The sequence below is a fragment of the Heterocephalus glaber genome, unplaced genomic scaffold (genome assembly GCF_053883595.1).
Source record: "Heterocephalus glaber isolate CG9 unplaced genomic scaffold, H.glaber_assembly_v1.0 deba00001760, whole genome shotgun sequence".
NCBI lineage: Eukaryota > Metazoa > Chordata > Mammalia > Rodentia > Bathyergidae > Heterocephalus > Heterocephalus glaber.
This window is the reverse complement of record NW_028258457.1, coordinates 2,354,975-2,381,920: the sequence shown is the minus strand read 5'-3', so window position 1 is coordinate 2,381,920 and position 26,946 is coordinate 2,354,975. Positions and strand designations below refer to the sequence as shown.

Genomic DNA, 26,946 nt, shown 5'->3' with positions numbered 1-26,946 from the left:
TTGAGAATAAAGATAAAGGCAGAAGAGGGAGGAGGTACTTATGTTTCCAGGTTTGAAAACATTTACAAAATGAAGCCAGGCATGGTGATCCATGCCTGTAATGCCAGCACTCTGGGAGGCAGAAGCAGGACGATTGCAAGTCCAAGCCGGCCTGGGCAATTTAGGGAGTTTGTGAGACCCTATCTCAAAATTTAAAAATGAGGTCAGGGGATTTAGCTCAGTGGTTCCGGTGCCTGCCTCGAAAGCGCAAGGTCCCGAGTTCCATCCCCGGTACCAAAAAAAAAAGAAAGAAAAAGAAAAATGAAAAAAGGGTTGGGGACATAGCTCAATGCAAAGGCCCTGGGTTCGATTCCCAGTACTGAAATTGTTTTCTTTTCATAAAATCATGTTACGCTTCAAGAGACCTAAGCCTATCCTTCTCCTCACATTTCACAAACATAACCAATGTTTATCAAAATCTTGTCCTCTATGTGGGGTGCTTTGCAAGCTCCAGAAGGGGTCTGTGATTGCCCCACAGCCACAAAGCTAGTCTAAGCACGTAGCAGGAGTCTTGAAGAATGAAATTAGCCGGAGACAAGAGGAGGGAGAGCGCCCCAGGCTGGCAGATCGGGACTCTCCAATCTAGATCCTAGAGGCTTCTACCTCGTGAGAGCCTCTGTTGACCTTTCCCTCTCTTCACCTCCGCCCCAGTGTCCCCAACGCGGGTCGCCTTAATATCCTGGCACCACGGACTCCAGACCTCATCCCTCCCACTAGGGAAGCGTTCCTCCAGCACACAAGGCTTTGAGGTTTCTCCTAACCTCTTCCCTCGGGCTTCGGGGTCCCCACCGTGATCAGCGGGGTCCCTTCTCTCGTCTGTGAAGCTCCTTCCGTCGGTCTGTGGGGATCCCCTTTTAGATCTGAGGGCTCCTCTCAATAAGCTTTCGGGATCCCCGCGGGCTCTCTCCGGGGCTGCCCCGCGCACAGAGTTCCGAACTTGCACTCACCTCCGCCGCCAGCTCTCCCCAATTCGTTCTAGCCCGGCGGCAGGCGCGGGGCTGCGCACGCTGGGCGGTGTCAACGGCGCGGGGCCGCGCGCGCAAGGTGCGCGGTGACGTCAGCGCGCTGGTGGCGGCGGCGGCGGCGGCAGGGCTGTTTGTTCTGCTCTCCCGCAGCCAAGCAGCCGAAGCAGTGGCGGCGGCGTCCGGCGCTCCCCGCAGGCGAGCGGGGCCTGTGAGCACGGCTGAGCGGCGGGCGCGGAAGCCAGAAGGGCGGTCCCCGGCGCCGCGCAGGCAGCCCGGAGAGGGGCGGCGGCGGCAGCGGGAGGCCGGCCGGCGGGGGTGGCGTGCGGCCTAGCGTCTCAGGTGAGGACCGATGTGCCCTTCGGGGCGACGGGCAGCGTGGGGCGGGCGGCGGGGACTGGCGGCGCGCCCCGCGTCACCTGCATTGCGTAATGGGGCCGGTGCGCCACCACCTACGCCATCGGCGCGGCGCGGGGGCGGGGAGGCCGGGGCTGAGAGGGTCGGGCCTGCGGGCCTCCCGCGCGGGGCCGGAGTTGCCTGCACCGTGGGCGTTGGGGCGGCTCGCGGCGCTCGGGCTCGGGCCGGCCGGCGGGGCGGAGGAGCGGACGCACGGGCAGGCGGCGGCGGCAGCGGCGACAGCGGCGGGGGGCGCGGGGGACCGGCGGGCGGGGGGCGGGCCGAGGCGCCCGGCACTTCCTGCCGCCGCCATTTTGTCAAGTGAGGAGGAGGAGGAGGAGGAAGAGGAGGAGGAAGAGGCGGCCGCGGGAGCACCGCGAGCCCGGCACGGGTAAGTCTGGGCCCGGCGCTGTGGCCGCGGTCGCCACCGTTCCCCGGCCGAAGTCCCCCGGGGCAAGCCGGGCCTCGGCGCTCACTTGGGCTGTACTCGGAGCGCGCTGCTTCCGGCACCTGGGTCCCTGCGCCCAGGTTGGGGCATCGCGCCCCCGCCTCCGAACCTCCTGTTCTAGGTGGACTCCGAGGCTCTGCGGAGACCCAGGCGGGTGTTCTCGAGTAGGAGAGGGCTGCCACCGTAACCTATCCGGAAGACAGACCCCGAGGGATGGGTGGGAACGGTGACTTGCGGGGTGAGCCAGGCCCACTTGACCCACCCATTCCCAGGCTAGAAGCCCCCTCGCTGGGCGCTTTGTTTTGCTTGATCGGTGCTCTTTGGCGTCCTTGCATTGGCCTCTTTTTATTTCCAATGTTGTGTGCGTGTGTCGAGGTTTGGGGTGGGGATGTAGGGGAGTTGTGATTCAGCGAAATAAAATGATTCCCCCCTTTCCTCCATACACACCCTACACGCGCACAAAACGGAAATACCACAGCTTCATTCGCCTGTGATGCTCCCAAGGCCCGGCTTTGGACGAAGGTGGGAAATCCTACTTTGGTGTAGTGAACGGTGTCAATGCTTATGTTCAGGCCCGTGGATGAGTCATGGGCTTATGCTGAGCGGCTGACCTCCCTTTCACTCTAGACAACGCTGTTATTTTTGTGTTTTTTAAGGTGTTATTTTCACTTGCTTGTTGACTTGCTTATGTTTTGTGGAATCTGGTGAGGTTTATGGTCTCTGTCCTTGGGTTCATTTTTGGATGAGTGTTTATACTACATCTAAGCTTATCTTTAAGAGGATTCCTCTAAAATTCCCTCATGTTGTACTTCTAAGCTAGTGGTCTTTGGTGCTGTAAAACTGATTGGAAAATTTTCATGAATGAAGCTGTCAAGTTTCCTAAATGTTTAGTCCTTGAAATTTCTAGACCTTGGAAGTTGTAATATTCAAAGGAATATATGACTATTTTCAGTTTCAAGGTTTTGGATGGCACAGTTTATGACCTTGCATTGGTCATACAATTTCTTAAAGCATTGCTCTAGGTTTAATGTGGTTAGGGATTATCTTTATACCAAGGTTTTGTAGATAACCAACCCCTTCCCTAGGAAAACTTCAACCAGGGGAAGAGAAGTGTCTGGAACGGTTTCCATTGATCAAATCTGCAGTCAAATGCGTTGCTGTCTTGTTCATCCTTTCACTTGAGTAGGCAACATAGTATCTTAAAGCCTAAGCTGAAGTAAGTAAGTGTGTTAAGGTGGTTATAGTTGGTCTGAACTGGAAAGAGAAGAACCCACCTCCTTGCATTTTGGTTGCATTCCACACATGCAAATTACTGAAGTGGAGATAAGGGAACTTTGCCTACTGATGAAATTTAGAATGTGAAAGTGGCTAAAGACTGGGTGTTCTGGGTTGTCTGTCTGCCTACTTCGGGGGTCAGATAGGAAAAAAGGTTAGCTGACAGTTACAGGATAATCTTTGGCCACTTAGTGAAGTTTCCAATAAATTATTGAATTGTTAAAGGAATTTAGACTTTGTTTCCAAAAGTTACCTTTTTGAGCCAGTTTTTGTGATCTTTGTACTAAATTGCACTTTTGATTTTGGAGGTAGGGAAGAATGCAATATTTTCAGATTACACAATTCAGGTTATTGAATGACTTGAGATTTACGGATTCTGGAGAGACTGGAGTTTTGTTTTTTAAGCAAAAATCATTTGATACTTCAGTAATTTGAAGATCCTGGGCTGTTAAATCTGTTTCCAACAACCCTCTGTCATCATCTGGCAAGACTGTGGATGTAAAATATTTTGATTTCCAATTTTGAATATTTTTGTAAAGTAGACCATTTTGGGCTTTTAAAAAAAAGGAAAGAAAAGCTTGTCAATGGAAATTGCTACCCCCCCCCCCCCCCCGTAGTAGATTGAACGTAGGGCCTTCCACTGACCCATCCTTTTTTTATTTCAAGGATCTAAGTTGCTCAGCACTGCTAGAACGTGCAATTCTCCTGCCTCAGCTTCCCAGAATGCTGGGATTACAGATGTGCTCCACCACACCAGGCTGTATTAATATTTTCTAAGTCTTTGTGATTTTTAGTGTTTAGAAAAGACTGTACGTTTATAAGGTGAGAACGTGCATTATTACTTTATTTTTAAATCTTGAGACAAGGTCTTGCTAAGTTACACTAAGTTGCCTGGTCTGAGTTCACACTTGCTTGCCTCCTGTCTCAGTTTCCCATAGTACTGGGACTAAAGGAGTGTGCCACTCTGCCTGGCTTGGGTTTTCTTATTCTGTGTGTATCCTCAGTGCCTAGGAGAACGTCTTAGTCTGTCAATGAATAAACTGGAGAGAGGGCGGGGGATTTAGCTCAGTGGTTCCACTGCCTGCCTTGAAAGCGCAAGGTCCCGAGTTCCATCCCTGGTACCAAAAAATAAATAAATAAATAAACTGGAGAGAGAGTTGCACAGGAACTTAGTGTGTCTAGTGCCTGTTGTGATTGTGCACGCCAGTAATCCCAGCATCCTGGAGGCTGAGGCAAGAGAATCTCCACAGTTCAAGGCCAGCCTCAGCTACATAGTGAGTTCAAGGTCATCCGGAACTATACATAGTGAAACCCTGTTTCAAAAAACAAAACAAAACCAAAAAAAAAAGAATTTACTGTGTGCGTGATACTAAATACAAATAGTACCTTTAAAAAAATGTTGCTAGGAGGGGACATAATTGGTCAATACTGACTTAAAAGAATGTGAGTTTTAACTAAGAGCTAACATTGAATCCCTAGGAATTGTGGTAAACTTATTAATAGTCTGAGCAGCATGGCATGTGATTGCCTCCATGCATTTTATGTTTTCTGCTTAGCAGTTTGAAATGTGGTAAGTGGGTTTGGGCTGTGGTTCAACCTTAACCTGCAAAAAAGTATTTCAAGAGGGAGATGAAGTGCATAGTAAACACGTGGAACCAGGAGTGGTGGTGCATGCATGTAATCCCAGCACTCTTGGTGGCTGAGGCAGGAAGATCCACCAGTTCAGGCAGTATAGCCAGTGAGACTGTCTCTCAAAAACAATAAATAAATAATTCACACATATGGGTAACATTTCTTTTCATAAATCTCATATTGTAAAAACTTGATCAGTTTTTTAAAACGTTGGACACTTTTACTTTTTTGTTTTATTGTATTTATTTTTGCGGTACTGATTACTGAAAGCAGGACTTTGTACTGAGCTACGTCCCCAGTCCATTTTTTGTTTTGAGAGAAGGTATCACTAAGTTGCCCAGGCTGAGCTCAAAATTGTGATCTTCCTGTCTCAGCCTCCCTAAGTGCTGGGATTACACATGCCTCACGTCCCAGCCAGCACATTTTAAAAAATTAATGTATTTATTGGTAGGTTTTTGTGTTTGTTTGAGACAGAGTCTCTCTGTGTAGTTCAAGCTGATCTTGAACTCACTGTGTAGTCCACGCTGGCCTTGAACTCTTGGCAATCCTCTTGCCTCAGCCTCCTGAGTGCTGGGGTTAACAGGTATGCACTACCAGGGCCTGCTTTGTATGCAGTTCAGGCTGGCCTTTACCTCACTCTGTAGTCCAGGTGATCCTTCTGCCTTAGCTTCTCTCCTGATGGGATTATAGGTGAGCACCAGCATGCCTGACAGCGCAGATCTTGGGACCTTGTGCTTGTGAGGCAGGTGGTGGCACTACTGAGCTAAATCCTCAGCCCCAGCACATTCTTTTTAATATTGTGATTTCATGTATGGATGATCACCAGTCTATATAATTAATTCCTGAGCTTTTACTATGTGTAAATGAAGACATATGTTATACAAATGACTTTATTTTTGGTATACATAATCTTTATTAATGTGTTTACCACCCATTTATTCAATATCAATTACTTATAATTTGAGGATGACAGTATTATAAAGTTCTATCAGACATCTTTTCTGTGTGGGCTTTTTGTGTGTGTGTGGTGGTGGTGGTTAGTGTGTTTTTATTACATAGTTACTGTTTGAGACAGGGTCTCAACCAGGTAGCCCAGGCTGATCCCAAATGCTTGATCCTCATGTTTCAGTCTCCCAAGTGCAGTACTGGGAATTGAAGTGAAAGCCTTCATACTGAGCTACATCCCAGCACATGCTGTGTGTGCGTGCGTGTGTGCGTGCGTGCGTGTTTGTGTGTGTGTGTGAGATTATTTATGTGGTCTCACTATGTAGTCCAGGTTGTCCTTGAGCTCACTGTATATCCCAAGTTGGCCTCAAACTCAGGGTGATTCAACTGCCTCAGCCTTCCATGTGCTTTGTATTTTAAGACTGGGTCTTGCTAAGTTGCACAAGAGGGGTCAGACTTGGAATCCTCTTCCCTCCTCTTCCCAGTGTGCTGGAATCACAGGCATGCAGCACCATCCCAGTGTTTTTCCTCTTTTTTTTGGTACTGGGAATTGAACTCCAGTCCTTGTGCTTCCGAGGCATGCAGTGGAACCAGTGAGCTAATACCCAGCCCTTGTTTTTCCTTTTTTAATAGCAATTTTAAGATGTAATTCACACACAACAGAATTACGAATTTTGGCATATTTATAGAATTGTGCTCCCATCATTACAAAAGTTAGGACACTTCCATCTTCTCTAGAAGAAACTGTATCTGTTAACCTCCTGTCCACTACTGTAGATTTGCTTGTTCTCTGGATATATCAGTGATCATACTGTATGTAACCTTTTGTATCTGCCTGCTTTGGCTCAGCATGATGTTTCCAAAAGGCCCATGCTGTGTGGCAGAAACTGGTTCTTCATTCCTTTTTATGACTAGCAATTTTTTAATTAAATGAATATATCATATCTTCATCTGTTCAGTGCCGCTGGACATTTAGGTTGTTTTCTCTTTTGGTCCTTTGTTAATAGTGCTGCTATAAATGTGTACAAATAATTGTGTGGAGCTGTATTAATTTGGGGGGGCAGACATATAGGAATGGAATTGGCTAGATCATATGGCAACTGTATTTATCATTCCGAGGATGCGCAGTGACTTTTTTGTGCTTTTGTAAGAGTTAGAACCTTGATGAAATGCAGTGAGACCATTTAAATGAATGAGTAAATGGAAGCCCATGAATGTCAGTATGTTGACATGTACTGTGGTCTGCATGGTTTGATCCTTATTTTTTAATTGCCTGTGCTTATAGACTAGTTTGAAAAGCTCATGCATAAAAACCAGTCTGGAACTTGTGCTATTTATTAAAAATAAATTTTATTTTATCTCATTTTCCCCCTCAAGCCCCCTCCCCTCTCTATGTACTGAAACTTTGTTTCCATTTTTTTCCTTCTATTTTCACTTTTTTCTTGTTTCTTTCTTCCTTCCTTTCTCTCTCCCTCCTTCCTTGTTCCCCTTCCCATTTGAACATTTCCCAACATCCATTATACATTTCAGTCCTTATTTCTACTTTCAGTTTCTCACACCAGACAAACAATGTGGTATTTAAACATGTGTGTCCCGTTTATTTCAGTTAGGAGTATGGTCTCAAGGTCCATCCATTTAGCTATAATGTCTGACGCTCATCCTTCATTATGGCAGAGTAGTATACTCCATTGTATAAAAAAATCCACATCTTTATCCTGTGCTATAGTTATTGTAAAGGATTTCTTTTATTTTTAAAATTTATTTTGTTACTTATTTTGAGGCAGGTTTTTACTGACACTAAGTAGCCCAACATGGATTAAAACTTGCTATCCTCCTTTCCTCAGCCTCCTTGGATGCTGGTATTATTAGTTGTATGTTACCACTCCCAGTTTGGTCTTTTTAAATTTTATACCTCAGTAACAAAGTTGAGTTGTACTCTTTGAAGTTTTTTTCTTTTTCTTTTTCTTTTTTTTTTTTGTACCAGGGATCGAACTCGGGTCCTTGCGCTTGTGTAGCAGGCAGTGAAACCACTGAGCTAAATCCCCGGCCCTGAAGTCTTTTTCTTAATACTCCATTGTAATATTTCTAAAAGTGAATTCCTATTCCTGTTATATGAATATGTCATAATTTATACTGTTTTGGGGCATGATTTTTATTTTTTTTCCATTTTTATGAACATGATCGCTAGATCAAGGTCAAAGGGTGTATTTTTGAAAACTTAACATAAATTATTTTTCCAGAAAGATTTCAAGAATTTTTCTTTTTTTTTTAAAGAATTTCAATTTAAGTCCACAGTGTCTTGTTTATACTATAGAGAGGTTTTTAACCTTTTTTTCCTGCACAAATGAATTTGAATACAAGATGTGTTCTGAGGGCTTCTGAGATACAAAAGTGTTTCTAGCTCTTGATCTTTGATTTTTCTATCCTCTCCTGCCCGGTGTTGGACCCGGAAATCAAGTCTTGAGAGTCTGGGGTGGGAGGCCATTGTTATCTGAAAGTTCTAGGGAAGAGGGTTGGAGCAGCCTCTGGGCATCCAGTCTCTTCTCAGTTTTGCTCTTATGCTCCAAAGATTGTAATACCCAGCCTGGCACAGTCAGACCCCAGCTTGATTTCCTGGCCCTGCTGCCCACTGTGTGACATTCAGTCTTTGATTCATTCTTTTCTGAGCTTCTGTTGCCCGTCTTTCAGATGAGGACAAATAAGTGCCTCAGTGGCACACAGCATAGGTGCTGATACCAGTGTAGTGCCCTCTCAGGGCTAGTATTTGCTGTCATTGCTCAGGGAGAAACATAGAAGTGGGGAAGATGATGCCAGGGGTGAGAGTAAAGATGTGGACAGCTAAGATTATGCACCAGTTGATCCAGGAATTGGTTTCCAAGATCTGCCAGGTCCCAGGTACTTTCCAAGGGTCCTGTCTCTTCCTCTGAGCAAGTTGTAAGGTGATTGAAATGAGGATTGTCTTTATGTTACCTGATGATGAGATTGAGTGGTGATAATAGGTTGAGTAGAAATGCAGCAGTTCTGGGGACATTGACACTGGATGTTTGGTGCAGACTTGGGGAAATGATCCAGCAGGGGAAGGTGTTCCACTGCATTTGCAGGCCTAAAAAGTAACAACCATTTTATGGAAACCTGGTTACCTGAACTTGAGGCATGAGCAGGGAGCTAGAAGGTGCCCACTGGCCAAAGTTTTTTCCAGAGAATGAGTATAGCATCTTGCCATATTTTCATCTCCCTTGCTTCTGATTTGAATTATATTGACACCTAGACTTGGCAGAAGTCTTCCGGTTCCTGGAAACGTGTGTGCTACCAGTTAGGATCTTCCAGGAAGGGTTTGGTTGGGTCACCCAGGGCAGTAGAATTCCTGACTGGGTGTCTGGGATCCTGCTACTGAACTGTGGGCCTTTTGATTAGGAGAACCAGTTGATGCCAGTCATGTTACTATCAGCCATCAGGATCCAGTTCCGAGAGGGATCCCTTTTGTTTATGTGGGATACTATGGGCATTAACCTCATATTAAGAGAAGTTGAATAAATTTTCTATTGCATCTATGATATAAGTAGATCTCTTTTTTGTTTACCCTAGCTCTGTGACCTAGTGAACCTGGCCAAGTGACTGAGCTCTCCATATCAAGAAGCAGCAATGAGTGTGGTGTGGTGGCCCAACCCTATAACCCCAGCATTTGGGCGACAGGAGTTCGAGGCCACCCTGGGGTGGGCTACAGAGATCAGGGCCAGAGTTCAGGACCCACACAGCAAGACCTTGTCTCAAAAAAGCAGTGGTGATACTATTACCTAGTTCATAAGGTTGCTTTTCTGAGAACTTAAAGAATACATAGCAACTTATAAATACAGTACCAAGGCACAGAAATTACTCAAATATAATTACCACCTTTAAGCCAGTGGTGGTAAACCTCTGGTATGCATGCTGCAGCCAGCTGTTTGTTATCATTGAAAGCACTAAAAGGTTCACCATCAATGGCATAAGTGATTTCTTTGTGGGAAGTTGGATTTAGGGCCTTGGTCCTGAGCTGCATCCCTAGCCCATGTTTTGTTTTGTTTTTGTTTTTGAAATGAGGTCTTGCTAAGTTGCCAAGATGTAATCCTCCTGCCTCAGCCTCCCAGTGCTCTGAAATTACAGGCATGCACCACTACACGTGGCTGCTATAAGCTATTCTGTGGTTTTTTTCCTTTGGCCCAGTGTAGGAAGACTCTGGGACTGTGGGCTGTGGCAAGTTGGGTTGGTTGGGTTTGTGTAGAGCCATGTACAGAGACAACTGTGGAGTCCACTGTCAAGTTTCAAGCCCAGCCTTCCTCTTTCTGTCCTTCTCGTCGGGCAAGTTATATAAACTTCATGGCCCTAGGTTCTCCTTTGTAAAATGGGATCAGTATTCCTAGGCATTGCCAGTGGACAGATGTGACACCATGTGGGTACTGACCTGGGGTGCACATCTTACTATACTATTAAGATGCCTTGAGGTGGGAAAAATGGATACGAGGAGCTCTTGCTTTGCTGGAAGGATTGTGAGAACGATTGGTTATTCTTGTCTAGCTTTGCATTGTCCACCTTCCTTGTCTTCGTTTTTTACTTAGTCAGAAATTCCTTATTTCCAGCTGCTGCTATGTGTGGAGACATGGGCACACTGTGGAGTAGTGCCAGGGGAGAGATGTTGGGTTTGGTATTCTGCAATTTCCAGAAAGCCCAGTTAGTAATTCTGGTGTCCTTCTTTATGGCTAATGTCCTCAGTTGTCCTGCTTTAGGCAGTTACACATACATCATTATGGGAAAATTGACCTTTGAGATTGTGTCATTTTGAGTAAAAGAAGAGGGAAAAAAAGAGTTAAATTTGGGGACTTCACACTTGAACCATTTTCCATGCAGGTTTTTTTGTGTGTGTGCCGGAAATCGAACTCCGGACCTTGTGCTTGCGAGGCAGGCGCCAGAACCACTGAGCTAAATCCCCGGGCCTTCACCATGCAGTTTGAGGAAACATTTTGTGGGAGCAGATTGTTACCTTGAAGGTTGAAACGAGTACTGCACAGAATGGAACCTGTCAGCACAGCAGTGATTACCAGCGTGGCCCCTAGCTGCATTTGGGCTTCTTACCTGCTGTGTGGCCTTAGACCAGTCACCTGCCCTCCTGAGCCTCCATTTATGTAAAGTGAGGTAAATAGGATTGAGCTCTGGATACTTTTGACTAGAATCTAGATTTTGAGAGAAAGTAATTTTTTGTGTTTTTCAAACCGTGAGTTAAAAAATTAATTTAGTGGGGCTGGGGAATTTAGCTCAGTGGCACCATGTCTGCCTTGCAAGTGCAGGGTCCAGAGTTCGATCCCTGGTAATGAAGGGGGAAAAAAAAAAAAAAGAATGAATTTAGTGAGTTGCAATTACTGATTAGAGAAAAATGAGAGAGAAATGTCAGAGGATGTCACGTTTCAGGGCTAGGTTCATAAAACCTTTGCTTTGTTCATGTTGTATACATGATTATATGTGGTTTGTTTTGTGTGCTAGGAATTGAACCCAGGGTCTTGAGCATGCTAGGCTAAATGTGATTCTTTTTGGAATCGAACTTGGGTCCTTGTGCTTGTGAGGCAGGCAGCAGAACCACTGAGCTAAATCCCCGGCCCCTAAATATGATTCTTAGTACGGGCTGTGTCAGAGGAGTGTGAATAACATTGTTTTCCCATGTTACCTGGGGATTATTGTGGAAACTTTTCTTTCCTTTTTTTTAAAGTCCTTTTTCAGTCATTTTTTTCATGATTTGCCCAAGGGTGACTATCCTGAATATGCTTTCTAGTAGCGAGTGAAATGCATAGTTTCTTGTGCCCACACTGCTCGTTAGAAGCTATGTCAGGTATAGGGGAAGGGTTTGAGGGTTGTAGTGGTTATGATCTAGTCAGTGGTTTTTGTTTTGTTTTGTTGTTGTTTTGGTACCAGGGATTGAATTCAGGACCTTGTGCTTGCAGGGCAGGTGGCGGAACCACTGAGCTAACAGCCCCCTAGTAAGTGTTTTGAAACAAGTGTGTAAGAAGTGTCTTGTTTTTTCATGGGTGTTGTGTTGTAAGGTAGTTAGTTGTCCTTTATTTCCTCTTTTAGGAAATGGCTACATTAGTTACATCTTTTTCAGGTATAAATAACAAAACTAGTTACAGCAAAAGAAAATTTGTTAGGTGATGTGACAAAGAATTCTGGAGCAAGATTCAGACAGCTGAGTCCAAGCTCTGAAATGGTGACTTCAGAGCCTGTTTGTCTCATACTCTGACCTCAAGGTCAAGAGTATGTCCTAATAGAGCTTTCTAATGGCAGAGGACTCTGCAGTATGGGAATGTAGATTTATCTAGGCAGTGGCACTGTTTGGCCAGTCTCTGTCCTCCACTTGCTCGTTCTTAGTAGCAGCTCTGTATTTCTTTTCTTTTTTCTTTTTTCTTTCTTTTTTTTTTTATTTTTTTTTGCATTCCTGGGGATTGAACTCAGGCACAGCGCCACTGAGCTAAATCCCCAGCCCTGCTCTGTATTTCTTGCTCATTATAGAGGCACACCAGATGGGATACTTGTTGAACAGTCTCTTTTACTGGAAGTGGAGTATACTCCCGAATTTGAAGCAAGAAATTTTAAATTGCTGAACTCAGAAAGCTCATTTTCCATCTAGCTTACAAACTGTAAGTAGTCAAAATGAGTTTAGAATGAATTGCTTATAAAAAGAATGAAGATAGTGAAGGATATGTGTATGAAAATGAAAGTCGTGGTTTATCATACTTTGGGTCAGGGCACAGGGAGGCATTGCCATGGGGGCTTTGTGCTGAGTCCAGCCAAGTCAAGAGGCAACTTGGGGTGCAAGCCGACATAGGCTGCCAGTAATAGGGCTCAGTTTGGTAAAAACGTAGCCTTGAGGGAGCACAACGGTTTATACCATCAAAGAATTGCAGGCTGGGCACTTGGAAAGCTGAGGCAGGAGGATCACCAGGAGTTAAAGCCAGCTTGAACCACAGAGTAAAACCTTGTCCAAAAAAAACAGGTAGATAATTAGTTTCAGTAAGTGCTTACATGAATGAAATTGTGACAGAAGACATTTCAGTACCTAGATTGTTCTCCTTCCATGCCTGCAAAAACTACAGTTATAATTTCAGTATTTGCTAAGCTGTTTCTGTACTCAGGTTCTTGTAAAATCTGCTGCTTGGCATTCTTCTGGTGTTACAAAAGGGCTGCACAGATTTCCATAATCAAAAACAAGTGTTATACTCTATTATATAATAATCATTTTCTTACAGTTTTTCTCATTCATTTAGTGTTGGTGTTGGTTTTAAATTAATACCATCTCTCTACATTTCTCACTGTTGGAGATATTTAGTACTTTAAAGGGCTTAAAATAATTGGAGGTCCAGTGGCCAAGAATGAGACTAGCTCCGCTTTTTATTAGAGTATCAGTTCTTAACTTGAGGGAGGTCAGAGGTCTCCCGGAGAATGTGAGGAATGCTGTGGATCTTCTCCACAAAAAAATGCACATATGCATAAACGTTGAATCCCAAAGACCTTTTCAGGCACATGTTCTAGAATAGATTTCCTAGATTTTACTCTTAGGATGAGAAAGCAGTGTGGAGCACTTATTTTCATTTATCCTTGCAAAAATCCTTGACCGATTTTTAGAATGCTCTCAAATTTACCTGTGTGTCACCAATGTTAAATCTTGCCCCGTGGCCCTTGTGTCTTTCCCACCTTTTTGCCTTTGCTTTTTCTGGGCATATTGCAGTGTCTGTACATGAAGGAAGGTCTTTGTTCTGGGACACTTCCTGAGCTGCTGCTGTTCGTGTAACTGTCTCCAGGATTTGATGTTGGCTTGGAGCCTTTGCTGTGTAAGGTAACCTAGTAGGCCCCCAGCCAGACTGATCATTTATTTGGTGGTGTGGGGTGTGGGTAGACTTAGAAATTCAGATTTATGGTTGTGGTCCCTTATATGGCTTAGCACCTCCTCTCAGCTGTGGGATATTTTGTTCAACCAGGTACTTGAACCTGCAGGCTGGGGAAGACAACTTGTGGGGGAAGTACATGCTGATGTTAGGAATATTGATTCATTACACCGGGCAGTATAGAAGATGCCACTCTACTCTCCCTCAGCACATCCCTGCCTGTGGGAGAAATAGGAAATACAATATCATAAACTTGAATAATTCATACTTCTGTAATTGGGTCAGAGTTGAGTCGAGCATGGAAAAGAACACATTACTTCTAAGAATAATGCCGGTTACTCCTTTTTTTTTTTTTTTTTTTTTTTTGGTACTGGGGATCGAACTTGGGACCTTGAGCTTGTGAGGCAGGTGGCAGAACCACTGAGCTAAATCCCCGGCCTCTGTTATTCCTTTTTAAAATTAATTAATTAATTAATTTATTTATTTATTTATTGAGACAGGGTCTCAGTTTGTAGTGTAGGCTGGCCTTTTGAACTCACTGTGTAACCCAGGCTGGCCTTCAACTTGTGACGATCTGCCTGCCTCAGCCTCACAAATGCTTGGATCACAAGCATGCCTCTCCACGCCTGGCTCAGTGCCTGTTATTCTTTCACCCCTTTGTAGTCTTTAAAGTTTGAAGATTAAATTTGTCTTAATGTTTCTCCTCATTTATTTACTGTTGGTGGTGGCTTTAAATTAATCCCATTTCTTTACTCAGTTGAATTGACTTCTGTTAAGCCATTTCTCCTTTCTAGTTTGTAATTAAGAGAAGTAAGATTGCATATGTGAAGAAGTTGTAAAAGGTGGTGCTATCCGTGTGTAGGCTGTTTTCATTTAAAATCTTTGTAAACATTTCTTGGCTCTGAACTGCTTTCAGGTATTAAAAGCTGCTAAGTAATGAGTGTGTGTGTGTGTGTGTGTGAGAGAGAGATTCTTCCTATGTTTCCTTTTGACATTGGGAACCTTTGAGCTGACAGATTAGCTGCCTGGAAATAACACCACCTTCTTGTTCACATGTTTCACGGTAATAACTCACCTCTTTGTAATCCTAAGCATGCAGTTTTGGTTTTCCAGTGTTGAAGCAGGTTCCCTGTGGGACCCTCTTGAGTTGTGTTATATGCTGCCTGCAGCTTGACTATCCGCAGTGTCATCTCACAGGACATCTCTGCCTATGTGTGAGAGCTGGTGTAGACCTTTCCATCCACTTGCCTTCTGGACCCCCCACTTCCCATTGTTCTTAAGGCAGTGTTTATCTTTTACTGTTGCCTCTGTGAAAAGTTTATAGAGCTTTTAGCAAAACAGCTGCCCAGGAAGGGGCTTGCTTCCCTGTAAAGTTTAGAGCTATATTTTCCATTTTTGTTGTTTTTGGGGGGTTTTTTTTGTACCAGGGATCGAACTCAGGACCTTGCGCTTGCGAGGCAGGTGGTGGAACCAGTGAGCTAAATCCCTGGTCCTATTGTTTTGTTTTTTTGAGACAGGATCTCATTATATATGTAGTCCAGGCTGGCTCTGTACTTACTATGTACCCCAGGCTGGCCTTGAACTCACAGCAATTCTCCCTTGGCCTCCCAAGTGCTGGGATGATAGGCGTATGGCACCACACCTGGTTTAGAGGTATATTTTCTAAATTGATGATATTTTCCTTTACTTTTCTCTCTTATTGCATGCCTACTGTGAAGTGGTGATGCCAAACATTAGCCATTCTCATTTCTCGGTAAACCTTAATATCAGTCCCTCTCCATCACCACTGTGCTGTCTCTCCAGCCTGTGTGACCCTACCAGTCACTCCCTTTTAGTGAATATTTGAGTAATTTCTGTGCCTTAGTACTGTATTTGTAAGTTGATATGTATTCCTTAAGTTCTCAGAAAAACCACCTTATGGAACTAGGTATGTGATAGTATCACCACTGCTTGCTTATTTATTTATTTATTTATTTATTTATTTAGGTACTGGGCATCCAACTCAGGACCTTGCTCTTTCAAAGCAGGCACAGTGCCACTGAGCTAAATCCCTGGCCCTGATCTCTAGCCCAGCCCAGGTCAGCCTTGAACTCCTTCCCAAGTGCTGGGGTTGTAGGGTTGTGCCACCACACCAGACTCATCACTGCTTCTTGATATGGAGAGCTCAGTCACTTGGCCAGGTTCTCTAGGTCACAGAGCTGTGACAGCATGTGGCTCCAGAGACCACAGCTATGGACTGCTGTGCTCCAAGTTGTGGGAGGAGGGATTCTACCAGGTGCAGCTTTGCTCTCAGGGATCTCAGATGGTTTGTATGATACATAATGTGTTCAAGGTAGACCTCAGAAGTGCTCTCTGAAAGGTACAGACAGCCTGAGAAAGGATACCTTCCAGGTGTGAGCAGAAGAAAGGAGCTAGCTGGTTCTTCAGTGCTCATTAAGCTGGGATGTGAAACTCTTGTTGCTGCTTTTTGTGGTACTGGAGATTGAATCCAAGACTTTCGCATTCCACTGTATCCCCTGCCCCGCCCCTAAATTTTGAGAAAGGGTCTCCATATATTGTCCAAGCTGGACATGAACTTTTTTTTTTTTTTGGTACCAGGGATCGCACTTGGGTCCTTGCACTTGTGCAGTAGGCGGCGTGGGCATGAACTTTTGATCCTTCTGCTTCTGCTTCCAAGAGTAGTGGGGATTACAGATGTGTCCAATTAATTGCCTTTTCATCTAGATGTCTGTTCAGTAAAAGCATTGCCATCCTCCTGTGGAAGTCTGTCATGAAAACATTCGCATGAGTGAAATTTAACCTCATCTTGAAAAAGTTTCCACTAGAGTACCAAGCTGCCTTGATTTGGCTCATGTCAATGTTTTCCTTTGATACTTTAGTGAAAGTCTGTGAGAAGAGGGGTGTGTTTAGGGAAGTCCATAAACTAGAGTAAGTGTGTCTTTATTTCAGGTGCCTGGGCCTGTTCTAATTGGGTGAGTTGGGGCCGGGGATTTAGCTCAGGGGCACCGTGTCTGCCTTGCAAGTGTACCAAAAAAAAAAAAATTGGGTGAGTTGGATGATCTCAGTCTTTTGGGGAGTGTCTCAGTCATTGCTTATTGTAGGGTAGAATGGAATTCAACTTGTGGGTACTTTTTCCCCACTTCAGGACGATGAAAGAGAGTTTACCATTTGAACCACACACTAAATGGGACTAGATTCAGTACCCATGGCAGTGTGTGTGCTGGACTTAGTAAGTGATTAGGCACTGGGTGTATTCTCCATGTGGAATGAGATTTTATGGTGAACTATGGTGCCTCTCATGTCTGTGTCCTGTGTATAATTAGAATATCCCTGGGAAGAGAATGAGGCATATGTTTTAGGGATCCTGACATCTCCAGATGGCCAACTTCCCAGGGCTAGACCAGTCAGTGTTTATTTAACAGTTGTGCCTTGAAGGATTTTCATTTTACCTTTTTTTTTTTTTTTTTTGTACCGGGGATCGAACTCGGGTCCTTGTGCTTGCATAGCAGGCATCGAAACCACTAAGATAAATCCCCGGCCCTCATTTTACCTTTTTGTTGTTGTTCTTGGTATTGAACCAGGGGTTCTTTAACACTGAGATACATCTCTAGCCTTATTTTAGCTTTTTTTTTTTGGTACGGGGGATCAAACTCGGGTCCTTGTGCTTGCGAGGCAGGCGGCGGAACCACTGAGCTAAATCCCCGGCCCTCTAGCCTTATTTTATATTGTTTTGTCACAAGATCTCACTAAGTTGCCCAGGCTAGCCTTAAACTTGTGGTCCTCCTCCTCAGCTTCCCAAGTAGCTGGGGATTATAGGTGTATATACCCATCTCATTTTACTTGTAAGGTCTTTCTTTGGCTTTGTAAAATAATAAGTAAGTCTTGCTCAATAATGAGTTTGGCTTTTTTTTTGAGATAGGGTCTTTCACTATGTGGTTTAGACTGGCCTTGAACTCATTACATAGTCCAGGCTGGCATTGTAAGCATGTGTCACCACTCTGGGCATGAGTTTGCCTTTGGGTATGTGTGAGAAAAACCCAGTCCAGAGAAAATGGTAGAAGTGATGAAATAAGTGCTGTGTAAAATTTAAATATATAGTATCCTAGTTGCAAAGTACATGGTCAAAATGTAATCGATTTTTGTAGCATAATTATTCTCCTTTAAAATCCATATTCCTATCCTGGGCTCCTGGGCTCTCTGAAAGACTACTCAATTCCATTTCTGTGATTTCCTCACTTCTTCCAGATGACCCCAGCTCCACTCCCCCATCTTTCAGAATCCAGTTTAGACTTAACTCATTTTACAGTGAGCTACCCAGTTTGTAAAGTCTGGTGAGGGAAATGTTCTCTGGGTTATCCAGCCCATTAGCTACTTCCCCATGTGGTAAGTGAGCCTTTGAAAGGGGGCTGGAACACTGAGTAGGACTGTTAGCAGCCTGCTTTGACAGATTTTAGATAAAGCTCCTGTCACTCTAGTGTCCTGACAATTATGGTGTTTGTGAGGCTTCCTCGTGGGCACTGCCCTGTGGGCAGTTCAGGGTACAGGTTTATGTGTGGCGTGGTACTGAGCGTTGCCTGGATGGTGGGTAAGGTCTTTGTGGGGCTGTGGAAAGAGAAAGGAGGAAAGTTCAAGGACGAGCATTTAGGGTCCAGTTAGTCAAGGACTGAATCGTGATATTGGAAATATGCCAATTCTCTTCTCCTGTCCTCATAGAAGGTTGGAAGTGGAACTCCAGGTTTGAGGAGGTGTGGCTCCTGTGGGGTTAAGAACATTGGTGGTGAATTTGCCTTCATCAGAGGAAGGGCTTTTCTTTCCAAAACTCCTTATCATAGTTAACCTAGATGTTCTCTGGTTTTGTTCGTATGTTCTTGGAGAAAGTTCTCCTCCACCTTTATCTGGTATCACCGGGCCTGGCTGAGGTGTAGAACTATTTTATTTTATTTTATAAAACTGAAAGTAGTTGGGCCCAGTGGCAAGCATCTGTAATCCCAGTACTCCTGGGAGGCTGAGGTAGGAGGATCACTGAGGCCAGCCTGAACTGCATAGCAAGACTTTATCTCAAAATAACAAGAAAAAAACTGAAAGTATATCCATTCAAGTCCTTTTTTTATATATATACCCCCCCCCCAAATTGGCATTGCCCTTCTACTTTCTCTTTCACTGTTAAAGATTCCTTACACAAGTAGATCAGACAGCAGTTGCCTTTTTGTGACTAGCTCGTATCCTTTGGCACAACATCCTCCAGGCTGATCCATGTTGTAGCACATGTCAGCATTTCTTTTCAAGAGTGAATAATATTCCATTCTCTGGATATATCATCTTTTTATTCGCCCTTCTGTTGATGGTCACTTGGTTTGCTTTCAATTCTGTTTTGTTTTGCTTTACTTTTTTGAGATAGGGTCTTACTATGAGTCAGTCTGGCCTTAATCTCAATCCTCCTTCAGCTTCGCCCAAGTGCTGAGGTCATGGATGTGCACCCACCCCATTATTTTTTAGTGTAGTAGGGAACTAACCTGGAGCCTCACACATAGTAGGCAAGCATTCTACTACTTAGCTACATCTCTAGTTCTTGCGTGCACCCTCTCTCTCGCACTTGCTCTCTCTCTCTCTCTCTGTCTCCATATATATATACATATATATATACATGTGTGTATATATATACACACATATACACATGTGTATATATATAGCCTCAAACTTAGAAATCTTTCAGCCTCAGCTTCCTGAGTACCTAGGATTATAGGCATGTGCCTCTGCCCAGCTTGCTTCCACTTCCATCTTGGCTGTTGTAATGCTGCAGTGAATATGGATGTCAGATAGCCGCTTGAGTACTTTATGAATATGGTAGAACTCAGAACTTGAATCTGGAAGCCTTCTAGAAGGCTAGAAACCTTCCCACATCTTGCCTGCACATTAAAATTATTTGGCGTTGTGCGATTTTATTGACAGCTATGAAATGTGGACCCAGGGGTCAAGGAAGTGGTTCAAGCAGTGACACCATAGTATCTGCCAGGTTTCTTCCAGAGCAGCCTAAGAAAAAATAATTTTTTTTTTTTGGTACCTCTCCCTCGTGACGCTAGTATTGGCAAGTATTATCTTTTTGGGGTGCGGAGGCGGGTACCAGGGATCAAACTGAGGTCCTTGTGCTTGCAAGGCAAGCGGCGGAACCACTGAGCTAAATCCCTGGCCCTGGCAAGTACTATCTTGATGATTTGTGACATACACATGGACAACTTAAATTGCTTTCTCCTCTCCCACGCATTGATTCTTGGATACTGAACAGCAGTACTTCAAAGGGCAGCATGGTGCCTCAGGATTGACTGCCACACTATTCAGTTCGCTCCCCTAAAAGGAAGTATCTTTTTTCCTTAGAAAATCTGATTTCGGGGCCGGGGATTTAGCTCAGTAGTTTCACCGCCTGCTGCACAAGCGCAAGGACCCAAGTTCAATCCCCGGTACCAAAAAAAAAAAAGGAAAAGAAAATCTGATTTCATTCTTACAAATAATATCTAGTCATCAGTTCATGAATATTTTGGTTTTTATGAATAGTGTTGCTTAATGTTCATGTACAAGGTGTGTGTGTAAATGTGTTTTACTTGCTGTGATGCACACCTGTAACCTCAGCACTCTGGGAGGCTGAGGTAGAAGGATTGTATTTTTTTTTTTTTTTTTGTACCAGGGAATGAACTCGGGACCTTGTGATTTCGAGGCAGGGCGCCGGAACCACTGAGCTAAATCCCCAGCCCTCACCTGGGTAACTTTAGTGAGACTCTTGTCTCAAAAAAAAGAAAAAAATGTTTTATTTTCTCTTGGAGACATACATACATACCTAGGTCATATGGTATCTGTGTTTAGGTACCTTTCAAGGAACTGCTAGATTGTTTTCCAAAGTGACTGCCCTGTTTTCCATTCCTTGTAGCAATTTGTGAGGGTTCCTTTTCTCCACATTCTTGGCAATACTTGTTATTTGTCTTTTTGATCACAGCACAGTTTCGTTCTAAACCTACCAGAAGCTGAGAAGTTTCTGCTTAAATGTAACCTTCCCTTTCAATCATTGCTTTGAGCAGCAGTTGCAGGATATATAGTTGTGTTTTCTCAGTATTCTTGGAAGTTAGTCCTGCTAAGGTGAGTATCGTCATGTGACAAACCAGTTGCAGGTGGCCTTGTGTGCAGACCTGAATGTGTAGTGTTGTCAAGATGTTGAATTTTAAGTCTGCAACATGGAACTCATTTTCTTTATGCTTTTATTCAAGTAATGTTTTAATTGTAATCTTTAAGTAGTATGGTATGTGAGACTTGGGGTGGAAGGTCCCACTTCACACTCCCCCCAAGACAAAGTCTTGTTATGTACCTTAGTAGTCTGGCTTCAGATTTGTGATGTTCCTTCCTCAGCCTCCTGAGTGTTGGGATTACAGGTGTGTACCACTACACCTGGCCCCCCTCTCGGTTTTATTACAAGCACACCTGTATACTTGAGGCTAAAGATGATGGTTCTGAACCCATCTTTCTTTGTGGGCTTATTGCTAAATGGCTTCTGGTAGAGAGTGAGGGGAAGAATTGATTCATTGAAGATCTTTTGCAGGTGATGCCTCATACAAATTGCGACCAGTCTATCTTTAACTTTTTTTTTTAACATGCTGAGAATCAAATCCAGGGCCTTGTGCACGTTAGGCAAGTGCTTTACCACTGAGCTACAGCTCTGGCTCCTGCAACCAAGTTATCCTTGATGTTTACTGTTGCATAGTAATTGGCATTGTCTTGTCTTGGAGAAAGGTTGAGATAGTTATTTTGTATCGTGTTTATTTCATGATTAGTTGAAGTTCTCTATCTCTCATGTGTTTTAGCTGAAAATAGACTATACTGTCTGAGGAGAGGACAGAGGAGTACCCCTGTGATTGTTGGTACTGAAGCTGAAAATGGACAATGACTTACTAAAATTTGAAGACATGGGCAATGAAAGGGGATAGACTGCTTAACCTCAGGCCTCTGGTTCCCTGTAGGTAAAAATGAGGTAACAAAAGCACTCCACCTGCCATTCAGGGTTGTGAAGTTACTGTGTCTGGGAACAGGTAGCTCTGCTTGGTACTGATGGTAGTTAAGTATAGCAGAGACGATTGCTCCTGCCTACCCTGAAATATTCCCAATTTTCTGAAGATGCTGAGACTGAGTCATGGGTGATTGATGATACAGTGGTTTGGTTTGCACGCTAAATTTAAGATGCACTTTAATGTTCATCTCCCAGTGTGAGGAGACTTGGATGACAAGCTCAGGCACCTCTGCTGCTCCCTGTGTGTTTCTTTCCTTGCCCCATGTCTTTGGCATCCTGAATTTTGAATAGACCAGCCTTCTTTTCCCTTTTGTTTCAGTTGCTTATACTACTTTTTTGCTGTGCTGGAGATTGAACCCAGGGCCTTGCACTAAGCCATTTTGTATTTCAGACAGGATCTTACTTAGTTGCCCAAACGGCTCAAACTTGTGATCCTTCTGCCTCAGCCTCCTGAATAGCTGGGATTATAGGCACCCACCATTGTGACTGGCAGTTGCACATACTTCTAAACAATTGATTGCTTAACTTCTGTTGTGCTTGAGCTTTATATCATTGGCAGTTTATCAGTTACCATTTGCTTGTTTAATGATCAGCCATAGAGCAGTAAGTATAGTTCGTTTTCACTGAAGTGTGAATGGGATACAGGTTATTCATTCTTGCATAGGGAAACATTTGGGTCATTAGAGTTTGTACTGGAGTGTGGAAGAGGCACCACTGTCAGCAGTGTTGCTGTGAGCATTTTGCATGTGTGCATGCATGTGACATGTGAGTAGGTTTCTCAGCAAATGCCCAAGAGTAGAATTGGTGGGCCATCAGGCATGCCATAATGCCAAATAGTTGCAGGAGTTTTATCTTCCCACATTCTAAACCATTGAACTGTATTTTCACTGTCATTACGTTAATGGACTTTTTTTGGCCAGTCTTGATGGTTATAAAATGACATTGTGACCTGGATTACAGGGAAATGCAAATTGATGAGGCTGAGCATCTCTGCTTGTGTTTATTGCCCTTAGTTGAAATGCCTATTCCTGTCTCTCTCTCTTTTTTTTTTTTGGTTGTTTATTTTCTCTTTAGATACATTGGCAGTCCTTAGTAGGATCTGTGTACCATATCTTTGTGGGTAATAATTTTGCAAATACTTTCTTCTAATTTGTTTCCCCTGCTCCCTGTAACATCTTTCGATATAAAGAAGATTTTGGGGGGAAAGGGCTGACTGGGGATTGAACTCAGGGCCTTCACACTGAGCTGTATCCATAGCCTGTTTTTTTATTTTGAGTTTTGAGACAAGGTCTCACTAAGTTACCCAGCCTGGGCTTGAACTTGGGATTCTCCTGCTTCACCCTCCCAGAGTGCTGGAATTACAGAAGTGTACCACCAGGGCCAGGTCAAGATTATCTTAATTTTAATGTATATGAATTCATGAATCTTTGCTTTGTGGTTGATGAGAAGAACGCCTCCTTTAGGTCAAATATACAGTGGTACCTCAGCTTATGAACTTAATTTGTTTTATGATTTGGGGGAAGATGGCCACATTTGTGTTTGTGTGGGGAAGATGGCCTGGTTGTGTTTGCTACTGTGTTTGTGAGTGGAAGCAAAATGTTATCAAATGCTTTTGTTTGAGAACCGAATTGTTTGCAAACAGAAGCATTCATGAGCCAAGGTATTACTGTATTCTAAAAGTTGTAAAGTTTTGCCTGCCTAATTTATACCTTGATCTATCTAGTAATGATTCTTGAGTATAGAATGAGGAGTCCAAGAAAAAAACAAACAGAAAAACCCCAAATCTATTAATGGGCAGTGTGAACTTAGATAAATTACCTCTTTTGTTTTTGTTTTTTTTTTCTTCTTCCTATCATCAGATTCCTTGGCTGCAAAACTGAGATCCTAGACGCTATTGGGTCCAAGGTTCCCATGTGGTTAGAATACAACATACAAACACATTGAGCCCCTGCCTCGGTAGGCATTTAGTAATTGCTTGCTGGTCTGAGTCCAGCTGCATTCTGTAAGCATGTGGACACTCTGGGAAACTTGGCACTTAACTGGGAAAATTGCTGCTAGTACATTGCCTGCCAACTACTGCAGGCATGGTGGCCAGGCTGGGTTTGGCTGCTTAGCGAATCCCCTGGCAGGACACTGGGAGCCTAGAGAATGTATACCACATGCAGAGCTTGCCTGGTGCAGGCAAGTGCTCAGACAGACCTAGAGCTGGTTTCATGTGATAGAATTGAGAGCATAAGAACATATTCTAACTTTTCTAGGGTCCCAGACTCTGCTTACTTGGCCTACTATTTCAAACTGTTGTGGGGAATCTCAAGGTATTGAGTGGAGCAGAGCCTCCTGGGGCAGAAACACTTGGTGTAGTGACTGCCAGTGACTATGTGTGCAGACACACAGTGTGTTCCTGTGGGGAAACAAATAGACAGCTGGGGATCTGGTGGTTGTCTGTCATTTGTGTCACCGCATGCCTTCTGTGAATGACTTGTGAAGGAATCAAAAGGATTGTGGGGTTGTGTAGGTTTAAAGATTTCTGCAGCCAGCATTTAAATTAGCCTTCTAGAAGAGAGTAATTATGGATGGGCATTTCTTTGTGTGCCCTGAGCTCTTTTATCCTCCTGTTGATGGTCAGGTGGCAGAGTAAGGTCTTTAAGTGCCCAAAGGGCTACTGACTACGAGCATTGCAAATGGAGGTTTCCCCCCACCCCCCACCCCTGGGATCGAACTCAGGGCCTTGCACTTTCAAGGCAGGCACTTGGAACCACTGAGCTAAATCCCCGGCCCCGCAAATGGAGTCTTATGGGGAATGATGATTGAGACAGGGTCTTGCTTTGTAGTTTAGGTTGGCCCTGAACTCAGTGTAGCCCAGGCTGGCCTTGAACTCAATAGTAATCCACTTGCCTCAGCCTCCTGAGTGCTGGGGTTACAGGTGTGTGCCAGCTACCACACTTCTTGCTAGCATCTTGATCGGGGTTCCATTCATAGTGGGGACTGTTGAGCAGGACAGCTAATGATTAGCCATCAAATGCTTATCGATCCTTCTCTTCTTCGTCTAATGACCATATCTGGAAAACTGGAAACATCCCAGTATGAAATGGCTGAGGAGTGGCCTTTTGTGGGCATGACGTCCCAGTTAAAGGTGACAGGAGCTGGATATGTTGGTACACACATGTAAACCCAGCAATCTAGAGGGCTGAGGCAGGTGGATCACAAATTTGCACCCAGCCTAGGTGACTTACTGGGATCCTGTCTCAAAATTAAAAAATCAAAAGGGCCTGGGGATGTAGCTCAGCGTGAAGGCCTTGAGTTTAGTCCCCAGTATTACAAGGGGAAAAAAGTGTCAGATTGAGTCTGTATACTTGGTATCCCATCAAAAACAGCACAGCAAGCTGGGTGTGGTGACATACTCTTATAATCTCAGCACTCAAGAGACTGAGCCAGGAAGATCCCAAATTCTAGCCCACCCTGGGGCAATTTAATGAGACCTTGAATAAAAAATAAAAAGGCTGGGGAGGTAGTACATTGCCAAGGCCTAGGGTTCAATTTCCAGTTCTGCAGAAAAAAGAAAGAGATAGGCCTGAACTGTATAGCAAGGCCTTGCTCAACACTGAAGTGCATGTGCACGCACGTGCCTGCACACACACACAAATTGTGAAGTTTTTGTTTTTTGTATCAGGGGTTAGATCCAGGATCTTCACACTGAGGGCAAACAACCCTCTTCTCCCCCAGGATCTTCGCACTGAGGGCAAACAACCCTCTTCTCCCCCGTGCCTTTTCTTTGAGACAGGTCTTGTTGAGTTGCCTGGGCTGGGCTCAAACTTGTGATCCTCTTGCCTTAGCTTCCCAGAGTACTGGGATTACAGGTGCACACCACCACGCCTGGCTATAAAGGGAATTTTTTTTTAATTAAAAAAATTTTTTTTGGTACCAGGGACCTTGGGACCTTGTACTTTCGAGGGCAGTGGCGGAACCACTGAGCTTAATCCCCGGCCCTATGAAGGGAATTTTTATGGCAAGTAATCCAATGGGCTGATTGTAGTGATAGGAGTTATAATACCAGACCGCCTTTTCCCTAGTAGTTTTGTTTTGTTTGCATTTTATTATAATGATGGTTACACAGTTTAATCACAAAATCTCAATCAAAAGACAGAATTGTCATGTTTAATGCTGCTTTTTTTTCCCCCTGTGGACCTGAAGGTATACTGTTGTTGGAGTCAGTAGAGTTTTGATTCTGGCACTTTTAGAAATCCTTGTCCCCTCCCCATCCCTACAGAAATAAATATCTTTCGAACTTTGAGATCTAATTGACACTTTAAAAGTTTGACCAAAGTACTCCTGGAAGCATTAGTATGAAAAATATTCTAAGCAGTAGCTTTGCTCTGTAAGCACAACTGAGTTATCTCAAAAGGTGAAATGTACATAAAGCACTTTTGAGTAGCTGTTCCCTCCTTAGAGGTAGAAGGAGTAGGTTGTTCGCTCTAGTGGGTCTGAATGCAGGGGTCACTGATTTTTTTGCTATTTCAAGATTTAGTCTTGCTGCTTTGGTTTCTCAAGTGTAAAGTCACAGAACCCCTTCTTTACCTTAACTAGCACATTCCTTTCAGTAAACCACTTTCAGGATGTATTTGGGTCCCAGGGGGTTAATGTCTACAAGTATTTATTTGCATTGCCACTCTAAGGAAGGGGTCAACAGAAACAGGCAGATGCTGTAATGCTTATGTCCTGACCCATAAAGGTGACATCAGGATGTGCCAGTTACCCAAGTGCTGGCATCCCAAGAAATTAACCTGTGTTGCCTGGTGGGTGGAGGGGGGGTCCCTTCTTGTGGGTCGTGTGTTTGTTCTTCAGGCCTCAGGTAGAGTCGGATTGTTTCATGAGGGATGAATGATTGGGTGTTCTTACTGTGAAGCTGATTGTCTGGTTGTAGGAAGTAGATTGTTATAATTTTGGTTTAGTTCACAAGTTGTCAGGGAAACTGTGAAGTTCTTTCGTCCCTTTTAGGAGGAGGGGGAACCACACATTTTTATACTAAGAATGCAAGGAAAGTATTTTCCTCCCTCCCCTCATCAGTACTGAGTACAGAACCCAGGGCCCTCACACTAAGTTACATTCCCAGTCTTTTTCTTTTTTCATTTTTGAGACAGTCTCAAAGGCTCTAGGTTGCCCAACCTGGGCCCAAACTTGGGATCCTCCTGCTTCAGCCTCTCTGAGCGTTGGGATTACAGGTATGCACCACTACACCCGATTTCCAGTTTTCTTGAAAGCCATTAGAGTAGACCACAGCCTCACATGGATTTATCCAAG

General features: G+C 44.1%; 1 protein-coding gene across 1 annotated transcript in view; it reads left to right on the top strand.

Annotated features, from left to right (window-relative positions):
- The first annotated feature begins 1,103 nt into the window (after window positions 1–1,103).
- Window positions 1,104–26,946, top strand: part of Brd4 (bromodomain containing 4) — an 88,305-nt gene continuing 62,462 nt past the window's right edge. Inside the window, exon 1 of the mRNA XM_021250421.2 lies at window positions 1,104–1,343. The gene's annotated coding sequence lies outside the window, so the exon portion shown is untranslated. The remainder of the gene's footprint in view (window positions 1,344–26,946) is intronic.